Source organism: Acomys russatus, chromosome 27 (assembly GCF_903995435.1).
Source record: "Acomys russatus chromosome 27, mAcoRus1.1, whole genome shotgun sequence".
Lineage (NCBI taxonomy): Eukaryota > Metazoa > Chordata > Mammalia > Rodentia > Muridae > Acomys > Acomys russatus.
This window is the reverse complement of record NC_067163.1, coordinates 36,023,506-36,039,806: the sequence shown is the minus strand read 5'-3', so window position 1 is coordinate 36,039,806 and position 16,301 is coordinate 36,023,506.

Here is a 16,301-nt window from a genome sequence, read left to right as displayed (position 1 = left end):
GGGCAGGAAACAAAGCCTTGAATTGGCTGACGTCCTTGTCTCATCAGAAGCCTTTTAAAAGAAGCACTGTTTACTGCCTGATGGGAGTGGGTTCCTCAGATTACTCAGAGTTTTTGCCTTGGGCCAAGCAAAACTCACCCTCAGTAATTCTAGATCTCAGAAGCTTGGCTTTGTACAGACCTGCTTTTACTGAGCCACATTTTAGGATTTTGCTTATGATAATACTTAGAAATCACCACTTGTATGTTGGTATTCCCGCACATGAAGAATTCCTGAGGTATGGTGAGGACCTGTCCAGAGATTGGGCCATCCCTGACAGATGCTGGGTAAACAGAAAAGCACGTGGTCTGGGAACGACGAATAGAATCAGGGGTACAGACAGCACAGAGATGCTTTCATCAAGTCCAGGCGCACTTAGAGTAGTTAGCACATTATCTTTGAACTTTCTGCAAACCGAATAAATAGGGGGTAAGTGGCACATACTAGCGGGCAGGGATGGGGGTTGGAGGTGAGGCTCTTATTTATTTATTAGAATTTTATTTATTTATTTATATTGTTTATATTTATATTTGTTTATATTGTCCTGCTTCCATGTATATCTGCAGACCAGAAGAGAGCATCAGATCTCATTATAGATGGTTGTGAGCCACCATGTGGTTGCTGGGGATTGAACTCAGGACCTTTGGAAGAGCAAACAGTGTTCTTAACCTCTGAGCCATCTCTCCAGCCCCGAGGCTCTTAAAGCATTTACCACCATGGGAACTGCTTATATTGTTTCACACCGGGAGTTCGGAGATTTAAAGGATGACTGTATAAGTTGACGTCAGTTGCTTTGTTCCATTTCTTTTTGCTCTTGTTTTGTGATGCTGGAGTTTGAGCCCAGAGTCATATCACCAGCTCCTGCTAGTAATTTTCATTTTGAAATAACCTAAGACCTACAGAGAAATAACAAAAATAGTGCAACATCCCACACACTCTGCTTAGATTCCCCTACTGTTACATGTGTTGTTTTACTGTATTAGTACTTTGTCATCATCCTTTCTGCTTCATTCTCTTCAAATTTATATATAATTGGACCAAGAAATAAAGAAAATATATACATTTATACATATCCATACAAACATACATAATACACAGATACATACATATTAATAAATCATATTTGGAAACACTATGCTCCTTTACTTCTAAATACTTCAGTGTTTGTATCTTAAATTCTTTTTCTTTTTTTAATTATAAGGGGCTGGAGAGACGACTCGGCAGTTAGGAACACTGACTGCTCTTCCAGGGGGTTCAATTCCCAGCCTCCCACATAGTGCCTCAAAATCATCTGTGTGTGTGTGTGTGTGTGTGTGTGTGTGTGTGTGTGTGTGTGTGTGTGTGTGAGTATGGTGCCAGGGGAGGCCAGAGATGTTGGATATCCATGGAACTGGGGTTACAGGGGGTTGTGAGCCACTGGGTGTGGGTACTGGGAACTGAAAATGGGTCCTCTGCAAGCCCAGCAAGTGCCCTAACCACTGAGCTGTCTTTCCAGCCCCCCAGTGAGTGTTTCTTTAAAACAAGGGCATTGTTACACAACTATAGGATGACCGCCGTGAAGCTGTCTCTCGTGGGCTACGGACCTTCTCTGATCTTGTCACGCTTCTCAAATGCCTTTTATGGTATAAAGAACATTTCTTAAGAATCTTCTCTAAGCTCAGACTTGCACTCTCTGGTTTTCAGGCTAGAAAAAAAATACAGCGGGGGCAGCAAATGGTAAAGTGAAGTGACAGCTCATTATTCTGCTGCCCCACTTACTGTTGTTTGGGGGGGAATACATATGTATTTTCTTCATATGTGTCTTTTCATCTATACTTTATTTTTCTTATATAAGTTTTTCCTCATATGTATTTTCTTATGTATTCCCAAGCCTGAAATCAAGCTAGTAAGCAGTGTTCCTCTGTTGGTTTCCACTTTAAGTTCATGCCCTGAGTTCCTGCCTTGTCCTTCCTACCTGATGGGACTATGATCTGTAAGGTAAATAAACCCTTTCCTCCTTAAATATATATATACATAATATAGTATAATATAATAAATAGCATAAATAAATAAACATGTGTATATAACATTAAAGCAAAATTGAATAGAAATTAAAATAGAAATCAAAATAGAAATTAACTTTAACCTTCCAAAGTAACTAAAGCCACATTGCCTGATTGTGTTTATATAGAAAATTACCAGAATCTCAAATGCATAGGCCTCTGTGGGAGGAAATCTTGGATATCAACTTGATGTAATTGGTAGGAGAGACTGTCTTCATCAGACTGGCCTGTGGAACTCCTTCTTGACTGTGGGAGAGCCTGGTCCACCGTGGGCGGCACCATGCCTGGGCAAGTGCACATGCGCTGTATGTGATAAGTAGCAGAGTAGGAGCCCAATAGCAAGCCAGTGAGCAGCTTTCCTCTTCCGGTTTCCACCGGAAGCTTCTGCCTTGAGTTCCTGTCTTGGTTTTCCTGGCTGATGGACCTATAGCTAAAGTACACCCTTTCCTCCTTACACTGCTTTGAGTCATGATGGGTTTTTGTTTGTTTGGTTTTTTTTTCTTTTTGTTTTGCATTTTGTGGTTGTTTGGTTGATTATTTTGTTGGTTTTTCGAGACATGGTTCCATTGTGTGGCCCTGGCTGTGCTGGAACTCACTCTGTAGACCAGGCTGGTCTTGAACTCACAGAGACCCAGAGAGCCAGTTGCCTCTGCCTTCCAAGTGCTGGGATTAAAGGCATCACCACCACTGCCCGGCAAGTCATGGTGTTTATCACAGAAACAGAAAAGCAAACGTCAATAACCTGGCTACAACCGCGTACAAAAACCACTTCCACAAGGACATCGGCCCAGCAACTGTCTTTTATTATTAATCACTATTAATCATTATTTCCAATATTATGATTCCAAGATATCTGATCTAACCATCTTCATCTGTGTCTTTTAAATCTTTTCCTTGTCTCAATATGTTCGAATGTGTTCACTGCATAGTGTATAGTCCCATCACAAAACTCTGCTACTCCAAAATGCAAAAGTGATTATTTTTTTCACATTTACTTATTTATTTTCTACTTATTGGGTGTATATACGTGTTTGTTTCTATGTGTGTATTTGCGTGTGTATGCATGCCACAGAGCATGCATAAAGATCAAAGGGCAATTTCTGAGAGTTCTGTGGGGCCCGAGGATTGGACTCAAGTCCTAGAAAGTTTGGTGACAGGGTGTCCATCAAAACAGAAGGCATCACAAAGGCCCACTCATAGCTGAGGAGCTGGTGGCGATTCCCCAGATAGCTGCCGCGGAAAGGAAAGTCAATTTTCTTCAGGACATAGGCCCTGAGAGGCTCCCAGGCCCTGTAGGTGGCCTTTACCCATGCACACACTGTGGAGTTTAAACGAAGATTTTGGAGGAAATAATGGTGGTGGATGGGGCAGGATTTAGAGAGTAAGCTAGTAGGGTAGACTTGATCAACACACACCATAAGTAAGTCTGAAATTCTCAAACAGTTTTAATTTTAAAGTATCTCATACAATCATCTTTTCCATCTTTTGAAACTTAAAAAAGGGGGCCGGAGAGATGGCTCAGAGGTTAAGAGCACTGGCTGCTCTTCCAAAGGTCCTGAGTTCAATTCCCAGCAACCACATGGTGGCTCACAACCATCTATAATGAGATCTGGTGCCCTCTTCTGGCTTGCTGCCTCACATGCAGGCAGTATACTATATAAATAATAAATAAATACGTCTTTAAAAAAAAAAAAAAAAGTCCAACCAGCTAGTGTGGGAGTTGGAGAGATGATTTAGCAGGTAAGAGCAAGTATTGCTCTTGCAGGAGACCAGAGTTGGGGGTCTCAGATCACAACTACCCATAAGTATAGCTCCAGGGGGATCCCAGGGGGATCCAATGCCTCTGGCCCCTGCAGGCGCCTGTACTCACATGTGCAAATCCACATACATACACATGATTAAGAATAAATGAAAACCCAGTAGGCGCATTCCCCACCTGTGGTTTCTCCTCCCTCTTCCATGGGCAGGAAGGTTGCCTCTGCAGAGCATGGGCCACTCATGCCAAGGCTGGCTGACGGCACGCGGACCTCACTTCTCGAGATGCACTTTCCTGTTTTCTGGCTACTACCAAACAAGAGTGTGTCCTTTCCCCCAAGTCTATCTCATGGAACCCTCTTTTGTCTTTCATGAAATGCACCATAAAGTTTGTGTACTTGTATGTTACGGCATAGTCTGGTGCTTTGTATTTAATTAGTTGGTTGCTCCCCAAGATTCTTACTGTTCTATGAGCAAGCCTTCACTGTAACAAAGTGATGGTGGGTAGCCTGGCCTCCTAATTATCCAATAAATGCCTGTACTTGGTCAGGGCAGAGGAGAGGTAGGCAAAGCCGTGGTTCTCGGGCTTGGAGGACAGGAGGATCATGGGAGAGGGAGGAGGAGAGATAAGAAGAGAGACTGCTATGGGTTATTGTAAAGGAGAACCACATGGCCGGGAGTGGCTTGTTCTGAGGATTGGAACCCAGATGAAAAGAATATGCAAGTATTTATGGAATTATGGATGGGAAGTAGTCCAGATAGGAAGGAATAATTAAAGCAAGTGGCATGGGATATATAGCTGCAAGATAATCAGGTAGCTGAGGGGGTTTATATCTACCTAGCCTCAGAGTTTAAGACATTTAAAAAAAATCTTTTTTTTTTTTTTTGGTTTTTTGAGACAGGGTCTCTCTGTGTAACCTTGGCTGTCCTGCACTCACTTTGTAGACTAGGCTGTCCTTGAACTCACAGTGATCTGCTTGCTTCTGCCTCCCGGGTGCTGGGATTAAAGGCGTGCGCCACCACTGCCAGACCATTTTAAAAATCTAACAAATGTTTGTGTCTTTTATTGATATGATAGTGGCTTAAATAATAACCACCATAATAATTATATGGATTGACAGTAGACTTTAATAACCCTTGATTTTTTTTTTGCCACAAAAGCTCCCACAGATATAAACCAAGCTTTCCTTGGACCCAGAGAAATTAGCATCACATTCAGGGACTGTCTGCACTTAGTGCCACCAACTTGTGACTTTTTCCACAGTCCCATGGGAAGCCCCTCAATAGCTTCACCCTTATAGGTTCTGTCTTTTCAGTAACGTAACCACTGGTGCACACAAATACCATGGTGGAAATTAGAGAGAGGGACAGACCCCTCTTATTATGTGATCAACTAGGAAAAACCTTTTCTTTTGTGTGACACCGTCTCAGGCCCCGGACACACAGCCAAAGGTTTACCATGGTGTAAGTTTCCAGCTCTAAAGGTCAAAGATCACAACTTCATTGCTCAGGTCTGAAGCTAGACCGTGGTTGTATTTTGTTCAGCCTATTCTTGTTTGTTTGTTTGTTTGTATTCTGAGACAGGATTTCTCTCTGTAGCCTTGGCTGTCCTGGACTCTGTAGACCAGGCTGGCCCTGAACTCACAGAGATCCACCTCCCTCTGCCTCCCGAGTGCTGGGATTACAGGCGTGCTCCATCACATCCTGCTTGTTCAGCCTATTCTTAAAGTGTTGTAAAGAGTCAACATACTTAAGTTGAAGTTTGGGTGAGTTTGTTTGTTTGTTTATGTTTTTGTTTGTTTTGCTTCTCTGGAAGAGATCTATTACCACAGCATCTTTATTCCACAGTGGCTTTGGGATGCCGTCAAATAGTAAATGTTAACTTTGAATTCTGGCATCCCATGCTTCTCTTCCCTTTCCACTGTTGTCATTCCTTAGCGCTCCATGCTGTTGCTTGGTTTTGTTTTTGTTTGGTTTGGAGCGTGGTGGTGGTGGTGGTGGTGGTGGTGGTGGTGGTGGTTTTGAGACAGGGTTTCTCTGTGTATCCCTGGCTTCCCTGAAACTCACTCCGTAGACCAGGCTGGCCTTGAACCCACAGATACCTACTTGCCTCTACCTCTCAAGCACCACCACTGCCGGGCTTGCTTTTCCTGCTTCTAACCTATGTGACTGTCCAGCTGGCCCATGCAGGCTTTTAGGCACAATCCCTACCCGTATGATTCTCCCTGGATCAGAAAGTGACAGTAGCAAGTTCAAATCTTATGGATTCTCTAGGCTTTAAGCCAAAAAGCAGAACCACCTCCTTGGAGTCTGGCAGGCTTGCATTGCTTGTAGGGGGGCAGACAAAACTTCATCACGGCACGGGTGGGGTGGCCTTGCTGCTCCACTTCCATTTGTTTGAAATGTCACATTTCTCTTGCCTTTATCGTAACAGTGGCTTAGAGGAATAGTATAATGTATTTACCACACTTGTGTTTAGATTTGGGGAGGATTAGGCTTCCAGAAGCCATATTTTGAAGAAAGTGAAGGAACCTAGGAGCCTAGGGTGGCCATGTCAGAGTGAGGGGAGGACAAGGAAGGAGAGCGGTTGCTTTGGTAATCTGAAGACTCCTCTGGCTGTGTCCCCATACCCCGCTTCTCGGTAGCCTGATGCTATTCAGGCTTTTTAAGCTGACAGCAGAAACATTTTTTAAAATGAAGGCCATCTGTTCTGACTGCTGATGCCAAGTAGTTGGGATGTCCCAAAGAATGCAAAACCAAAAAGAACTTTACTCTATGGCTGCCAGACCTAACTTTGGTATTTTGGGGGTGTTGAGAGGCTGTGATAACTCTTGCACTTCAGTGACTCCTGAGAAGCCAGGAAATCAGTATCTTAGCATGGGAGTGCTGAGGGCCCTTCGGTGGCTATCCAGAAGCTAGGCAGACAGTGTCCTAGCATCAAGCACAGAAGAATCTTCTATTAGGTCCGATCCCAACTAATGTGTCTCTCTGGGCTTGGAAGAGGAGGACTCAGTGAAGGAACTTGCTTGCTAGTGACATAAGTGAAATGGCAGCTGTTCAGAGGCTCCCTGATGTCCTCAGTTCGGTGTGCTGGAAAGACATACCAGCCAAGGCAAGTCAGAGGCAAATGGAGCGAAAGGATCTGCTGTAAAGTGGGGGCCAAGGTGAGTTCCACTCAGTGGGCACAGCAGAGCATTTTGACCTCCACGATGCTCAGTATGGCCAACAATGAATGGGACCTTTGCTGGGCAGGAAAGCAGAGAGAAGAGCAAAGCAGTGGTTCATTTCTGTTATCTGAAAGGCAACACTAGAGCATGCTACTGCTGACAGGGTGAGCCTGTGGGCAGGACCTGAGGGTGAGACAGAGAAAGGGGACTTGCTGAAGTCATCAAGAGCATTAGAAGAGTACAGGACGTAGAATCCGGCAAAGGGGTGGACGTTTCAGACCGTGTGCGGAGGGCGACTCTGCAGGTGGTCAGGGCAGGCTGGGAGGCAAACCAGGAAGAGGTGTGAGTAAAAACTCAGTCCAGCTCGACTCCTTCCACCCTCATCAAACTTTAGGGACAGCGGTTTACACCCAACACGTTTAAAACACAGTATGATTTAGAAAAGAGGTTTCCTGGTGTAATATATACAATCTTAGTGCACAAGGAAGCATAGTTACCCTGAAACAACTCAGACACATGTCATTTCTTCCAAGGAGAGGGCCTCTAGCTGTGCCAGTTTAAGAGCCTAAGGAAGGATTTGGCCTGGTCTTGATCACACAGATAGCACAGAGAGGTCATTTGGGCTATTAGTCACCCCCTGGTCCTGGTTGGGGGTTCCTCAGGCTATAAGGGTCATTTTAATTACTAGCCACTTCCGGGCCTAGTTGTGGGAGCTTGATATGGCTGGGCCCAACAGACAACACAGGTCACCAGACTGCTAACCACCTCCAATCCCCAGGCTTCTGGATGGAAGAGCAGGTGTTTCCTTCCCTTGAGAAGATAATCATGCGTACTTAATGTTCTCAGTTTACGCTGGAGGTTAAAGGGCCTCTGTGCTCCCAACAATGTACCAGGAGTGGCTGTGGATGTAGGCACAGGATAGGGAGCTGGGGTGGGCCAAAGGGGAGTTACTTTAAGCAAGCAGTTTTCCTCCATACTTAAGAGGAGCTCACGATCATGGACACTGAGGAGCTTTTATACATCACGTGGTTATAGAGTGTTGGATGTGGTCTAGAGGGGCTGAGGGAGGCTGAGAAGGCAATTGAGGGTCTGCAATAGTATCTGAGTGCTGAGAGAGACAGAGAGAGAGAGAGAGAGAGAGAGAGAGAGAGAGAGAGAGAGAGAGATATGGGAGACGCCAGAGGTGGAAAGTAAAGTCATCAACGTTTGCAGTTTTACTTCCGTGGATGGCTTCCGGTCACCAGCACCTGTCCATAGGCTTCCTGTTCCTGATCTACCTGTAAATCTTTGTGGAAGCCTGCCTGTTGAGTCAGCGATAACCATTCAAATGAAAGGAAACCATAGTTCCCAGCAGGGGGAGGAGCTATGAAAAAAACCAGAAAAACTACCGTAGCCCGGCAGCGTAAGAAAGAGGACAGTCCTAGTTTGCTTTGTGTTACTGTGATAAAACACTGACCAACAGTAACCTGGGGAGGAAAGGGTTTATTTCTGTTTACAAGTTACAGAGGGGACCAGGGCAGGCGCTCAAGGCAGGAACCCTGAGTCAGGCGCTCAAGGAAAACCAGGGAGGAATCCTGCTTCCTGTTCCTCCCAGGACAACTGGCCGAGCGGTGGCTCCACCCACAGGCCAGTCCGATGGTAGCAATTCCGCTTCGGTTCCCTCTTAGGAGGCTGTAGTTTGTGTCTAGTTGACAGCAACTCGCCAGGGCTGTCAAACCTGAACATGTGTTGAAATGTTTATTTTTTTCAGTCAGATCTTAAGACTGTCTTAATACTTGGCCTAAGTGGAAATGCCAGACGGGTCTTTTCAGGAACCTGGTAACTCAGCATTTCCTGCAGCAATAAGAAAAAAGTCACCGGGTCAGGAGAAGGAAAATCACCCGAGGGGTACGGTTGAGAAAGATGAAATTTGAAGCTGATAACTAACTGCTTCTAAATGATGCTTCTCTTGCGCTTAAATGAAAGAATCGCACGTGGGGGAAGAGGCTGGGACTGTTTTGTTTTGTTTTTTAAATCACTGACTCAACAGAATAGTAAAGCAGGCGTCTTGCCGCAAAGCGTGATTGGTCTGACCGACTCAGGCACAGCTCAGATCAGAAGCATTGTACAACCAGATCCTCCTCCTCCTCCTCCTCTTCCCCTCCCCCAACTCCTCCTCCTCCTCTTGCTCTTCCTCCTCTTCCTCCTCCTCCTCCCCTCCCTCTTCCTCTTCCTCTGCAGTAGCTTGGTATTGATAATAAATAAAATTGCCAGGCACGGTGGCGTATGAGTTCGAGGCCATTCTGGTCTACAAGGAGAGTCCAGAACAGCCAGGGCTCTGTGTAACAGAGAAACCCTATTTTGAAAAACCAGAATAATAACTAAATAAAAGAGTAAATAATCCATTTGCTGACAATGAAAAGTGATGGAGTTTTGTTTTTTTTTGTTTGCTTGCTTGCTTTAATCTCAGCCTGAACTCTTAGGTCTTTCATCCTGCTCCATCTTTTGGCCAAAGGCAGGGAGGGGGTAAGGCTCTCAGGATTTGTCAGAATTCATTCTTAGTGATTCTGTCGCCTATGGTCCCATCTAAGCACCATCAGGGTTACACACAAGTCATAAACTCTGATTCTGCCAAGTAACAACTTAGAGCTGAGAAAAATGGTTCTTGATTTGTTTTTCATAGAAGTCCTGAATTTTCTACCACAGCCTAGTATTTACAGAGCTACCCATCTAACACAAGTTGACAGCATCTCATAAAACATCACCTAGTCTTAGAATGTGTATGACATCCAATCTCTTTTGTTCATATAAAAAGAAGCCACTAAACTCCCACCCAATTGCTTTTTATAATGGATGAGTTGCGGGCCAGTTTGGATACACACATAATTGGGAAGATGTATTTTTCTCATTTTAAGTCTCTATTTAGTATGAGAGGCAAGATTTTATAAAATAGGCAATCTTGATATTGATATGTAAGGACATTTTAGTTGGAGAACAAAGGTGATGAAAGTACTTATATTCTCTCTCTCTCTCTCTCTCTCTCTCTCTCTGAAACTGAGAATCAATCTTAGGGTCTAGTCTAGGCTCTAGAGCTTGCTAGGTATGAACTGCATGGCTGACATAACCCCCTAGCCCTGGGGTTTCATGTACCCCAGGATGGATTTGAACTTACTGCATAGTTATTGGAAACCCTTGACCCTCCTGCCCCTACTTCCTCTGTGCTGGGATTCTAGATGCACATGCCCATTCCTGGTTCATGCAGTGCTGGGAATCAAACCCAGGGCTTCTATGCATGCTGGGCAAGAGGTCTGCCAGCTCAGCTCTTTCCCCAGCTTGCTGTTTATTGGTTTTGTTTATTTGTCTGGTTAGGTTTTTTGTTTTGTTTTTGTGGAGATGGGGTCTCTCTATGTAGCCTTGGCTGTCCTGGATGCACTCTGTAGACCAGGCTGTCCTTGAATTTATAGCCATCTGCCTGCCTCTGCCTCCCTGAGTGCATTACAGGCATGCGCCACTGCACCTGGCTCCAGCTCGCTGTTTGGAAACCGGTCTAGTTGAGCATACTCCAGTCATGCCAGGATCTTGACAGTTTCTCTAATCTTCCTAACAGCCTGAAGTGTAGGGTGCTACTTATTTTCATTCAAAGGAAGAGCTCCAATCTTGCAGAGGAAGGCAAGAGGTAACTGGACTCCAGAGAAAGATGACTAGGGAAACAGATAAATGGACGTGCCATAATGCCACTGTTGCTGACGGAGGCACCATGGGCCAGAGCAAGACAGTTTAGCAGCTCAGTGTGGTAGAACTAGCCTCTATGACTCTAAGTCCCATGGGATGGATCAGGTAACAGTCCTGTATATAACAGCTTGGTGAGGCTGTTAGGAGTACAGGCACCACCACCACACCTGGCTTTCTATTTTTATTTTGTCTATTTTTTGTTATTAATCATACTTAAATTTTGTGCTGCTTGGAATCTGTTCACTAAGCAGTTGTCAGGCTGTTTCAGGACTTTTTCTAGTTAGTCTGGATGCTTGGTTTGCCTTAAGAAATTGGTTTCTCACCAGGAATAATAGCACACACCTTTAATCTCAGAGGCTGATGGATCTCCGTGAGTTCGAGGAGAGCCTGGTCTACAGAGTTAGTCTATTCCAGAACAGCTAGAGCTACCTAGTGAGACCCTGTCTCAACACCAAAACCACCAAAAACAAGCTGGCAAGGTAGTGCATGCCTTTAATCCCAGCAGAGGCAGGTGGATCTCTGAGTTCAAGGCCAGCCTGGTCTACAGAGTAAGCTCCAGAACAGTCAGAGCTGTTACACAGAGAAGCCCTGTCCCCTAAAACCCAAACCAACCAACCAACCAACCAACCAACCCAAATCCCCCAGATCAAACAAAACAAAATCAACCCGCTAAATGAAAAAAAAAACTACCAAACACACACACACACACACACACACACACACAAACACACACACACACACACACACACATCGAAGAAGAAGAAGAGGAGGAGGAGGAGGAGGAGGAAGAGGAGAAGAAGAAAATGTTTCTGTTTCTTTAAAAGTTTATTTGCAGGTTTAAAGATAAGGCCACCACACCTGGCTATAAAGCCACATTTTTGTTTTCTTTTTTGAGACAGGGTTTCTCTGTGTAGCCTTGGTTGTCCTAGACTCATTTTGTAGACCAGGCTGGCCTCGAACTTGGAAAGATCCACCTGTCATTGCCTCCTGGAGTGCTGGGAGTAACAGGCATGTGCACCACACGTGGCTATAAAGCGACATTTTCAAACTTAAACTGGAAAGAAATTTTTCAGGGATACTCAGCAACACCTGAGCAGATGGCACAGGTTGGCACATGGCAGCAATCAGGTTCTCCTTTTAGCAGAAGGACATTCCTAAAACTCAGACTCCATAACCTCTGTTATCCTGGGCATTTTAATGACAATAGCTTCCATCTTCAATTTAAAAGTTAAATTTTAAGCTGCCATGGGAAGGCATTTGTCAAGTGAAATGGAAAACAGATGAACCATAGATCCTCAGAAAAAGAATAGCAAAAGAAATGGTTTTGGCAGGTTTTTGTTGCTTTCATTTTCATATTTTAAAGCTCATTGTATTGGTAGATATGGTAGGATTCTGAGAAGCCAAATGATATGGGGAAGTGTGTACATCACTGCAGGGGTCCCAAGGTGAATCTCCCCAGGCAGTGGGGGGTGGGGGGTGTCCAAGCTTAACCATGACCCTGCTGAAGTGAGCCTAGGCTACAGGCAACCAGAATACCTTTGCTCCTCTGCAAAAGGATCACGGCCCCCAACGCTTCAACTTGCGGTTGGAGCCAGAGAATGAAGCATTGGAATATCCAAGAGGAACATCTTCAGTGTATACACGGAAGGTTCAGTCTCTGGCGATTCCACACTTACTGTCAGTGAAAAATCTCTCTTCTTGAAAAAAAAGTGTTTATTTATTTATCTGTGTGTGCATGTGAGGTGGGTGCACATACACACATGCAGGCCCAAAAGAGTGTATAAGACTGCTTGGAACTGGAGTTACAGATGGTTGTGCCCTCTGTGAGAACAGCAAGCACTCCTAACTGCTGAGCCATTCTCCTGCCCTGAAGACCCTTCCCTGTGCTTTATAAACCATCTTAATATGACAACTTTCAAGCTTAACTTAAAAAAAGAAAAAACAAGGACTCATTTGTTTATTGTGTTGGTGTGTCTGAGTGTATGTTTGCAGGTGCCCACGGAGTCCAGATGACAGGGACAGAGGACAAGAACTAGAGTTACAGGCTGCCCAGTGTGGATGCTGGAACCTAACACTGGTCCTTTTCAAAAGCAGCAAGTGCTCTTAACCACGGAACCATCTCTCCTCCTCCTCTACTTTTTTTTTTTCTTTTTTCTTTTTTTTTTTTGTGTGTGTGTGTGCTGAGGCCTGAGAATGGTCGCATTGAGTTACACACAGCTCTGAGTTAATTTTTAATCAACTAAGTATTGAGCAGAATGTTTTTAATCTCTGTGCTATGGGTCAGCTCAGTGGTAGGGCAATTGCCTAGCCTATGTGAGGCCTAAGGCTCAGTTTCCAGCAAGCAAGCAAACAAATAATAAATAATGTTTTATCTTTTTTAAAATTAATTTTTATTCTATTTGCATTGGTATGAAGGTGTCGAAATCCCTGCAACTGGAATTATAGACAGTTGTGAGCCCCCCCTGTGGGTGCTGGGACTTGAACCCAGGTCCTTTGGAAGAGCAGGCAGTGCTCTTAACTACTGACCCATCTCTTTAGCCACATGTTTTTAATTTGTATCTCTTTCTCATGGATACTTTCCTACTTCTTTAAGATAATATTTTTCTTTTACTAATGAGAGAAAGGACAGCCTAGAGAGTGCTGTTTAGAAGGCCAGAGCGTCAGCTGGCTGAACCCTGGAGGAGGAGGCACCCGCTGCAGGAGAGCATGTCGCAGCACCTCCTACCTCCGAGACCTGGAATCAGAGTTGGAAAAAATTGGCAGGGTGGGGTCATTTCCTGACTGTTTCAACTCGGCCTTGGGCCCATTCCAACAATTTATCTTAGAAACTAGATTCATGTAGGAAACTCAGCAAGTGCAAGTGATGGAAAAACAAAACATATTTTCTGGCTTTCGGTCCTCATCTGTTAGAGAACAAATCCCACTCCTACGGTGGGTGTTTGTGGCTTTCCGTACTTGGTCATTAGGAGTGATAAAAACCCTTAGCAACTGCAGGCATATTATGTTTCTAAGCTTTTGCATTTTTACAGTCAGTGGCTTTTAGATTCTTTTTGTTTTTCGAGACAGGGTTTCTCTGTGTAGCCTTGGCTGTCCTGGACTCCCTTTGTAGACCAGGCTGGCCTCGAACTCACAAAAATCCGCCTGCCTCTGCCTCCCAATCGCTGGGATTAAAGGTGTGCGCCACCACACCCACAGGCTTTTAGATTCTTATTTTCATCTCTGATATCATTACTCAGTACTCCCCAACCCCCTCACTCCTCACCCCACCCCACAAGCAGAGAAACCCAAACAAGCTTTCACAGGGAAAACACCCCCATAATGGGCAGAAAATGGTTATTTTCTGCTCAGTTCTAGTCTTCTGTTCTATTAGAAACAAAACAAAACACAGGCCGGGCAGTGGTGGCACACACCTTTAATCCCATAACTCGGGGAGGCAGAGGCAGGTGGATTGCTGTCAGCTGGAGGCCAGCCTGGTCTACAAAATGAGTGTAGCACAGCCAACGATACACAGAGAGACCCTGTGTTGGAAAACAAAAACAACAAAACAAAACAAAACAAAATAAAAATGCTAGCAAAGACCCTTTGTTCTTTTGTCATGAATGGATCATAAATTGTATTTTGAAAAAAAAAAAAAAAGAAAGAAAATTGTATTTTGAAAACCACTTTGGCGCCAGGTGCTGTGGTGCACACCTGTAATCCCAGCACTTGGGGAGAAAAGACAGTCAGTTCTCTCAGCTCAAGGCTGGCCTGGTCTACAAAGACGAGGCAGCAACGAAGAAACCCTGTCTCAAACAAAACCAAAAGAAAACCACTACCACCACTCTGGATTTTGTGGCATAATGGAAAACACTGAATTATGAAACATGGCTTTGCCAGACTGTCGTTTTTGTTGCTTTTACGTTGTAGAAGTTCTGTTAAAAAGAAGGTAATCCCTGCTGACAGAAGTAGTTTTAAATGTCTTTTTTGTTTGTTTTTTATTTTTTTCCGAAACAGTGTTTCTCTGTGTAAGCCTTGGCTGTCCTGGACTCACTTTGTAGACCAGGCTGGCCCTGAACTCAGTGATCTGCCTGCCTCTGTCTCCCGAGTGCTGGGATTAAAGGCGTGCACCACCACGCCTAGCTTAAATGTCTTTTAAAGACAGGCTCTCTGTAGCCCATGCTGGCCTCAGACTCCATGATCCCTCTACCTTCAGTGGCTGGGGCTGCAAGGCATGAAGCACCACAGCTAGCTTAAGTTTATTGTTTTGTTTTTTGGACTACCACTTAGTCTTCTGGACACACTTGCTAAACACCTTTACCTGCTGATTCCCTTAGCCAGCCCTGGTGCCATCTTTACCGTGGCTGGAGTGGATACTGGAGCAGAGAGTTTGGGGTGGGGTGGGGGAGCCTGCATAGAGACCCATAGTGCTGGCCCTGCTTACTGTCCTGAACTATGCTGGTTCCTCTTCCTAAAGGTTCTATAGCCTTCCCGAACAGTGCCACCAGCTGGGGAACAAGTGCGCCAACACACGAGCCCTTGGGGGTCACTTCATACTCCAGAGATTCAGGCTGAAATCCATTTGTGGAGTAACTTCTGGATACAGTGTGTCCAAAGTTCAAGGTGGGTCCCCTTCCTCAGGGCCCTCGCTGGACAATGGGTCTCAGCCAGAAGACCGCAGACAGGTCTGTATGCAACTTCCAATACTGCGCTGACCCTGGACTTGGCCTCTTTTCTTCTGAGACCATGAAGCTGTAAAAGGCCAAGCTGTCTGTAACTTCTACACTGCAATTCCCATGTACTTATTTTGCGCATTCCTTACTTTCTTCTGAACTCTTTTGGAATATTACTTCTTTGACTGTAACATTTTAAATGGTTCCCGGCAGGCACACACATCTCATACCGTAAGATTATGCTGCAGATTTATAAAGTTATCGATTCTTTCTGAAGTGAATTGAAACAAAACATATAGGAAAAAAAAAATCACTGTAATTCAGACTTTATTGCTTATTAGTCATGTCATTCCATACAATTTTAAGTAAACAGACGTTGAGAAAATAGACTGGGCACATGACCAGATGATGGCAACACTGATGAAAATGTTCAAGTGTTCACAGAAGGTAACAAGAGTCACCATTGCCACCGTCTGCCCCAGAGATTTGTACATTTCATAGAAAAAGAGTAAAAATAGTTCATTGGCATTTAACTAGCATTAGTCTCTGCACCTAAGAACCACAATAACTTTGACCAGTGAAATAACCTTTCGAACAGAACAAAATACTTTTTTTATCAATGTTACAAGATTTTTTTTTTTTTTTTTTTAAACCAAACAATCCAAGACGACAATAGAAACTACACAAACAGAAGTTTGGAAAGAAAAGATGGCATAGCCTGGGTGTTGTCAATATAATCCAAGGAACAAAGCAGGTGCCAGCAGAGGCTTTCACTGTAACTACACTTACTTAACAACTCATACAATGTAACTGATGCCTAGGGGAACTTTGTAAAACCCATAGGTATGTCTGCTCTTATGCTAAGGTAACTTCTTTAAAAGTGAATTGTTCTGTAAAACTGGTATAAACAACAGGGTATGACTTGGTGGTCTAACAAG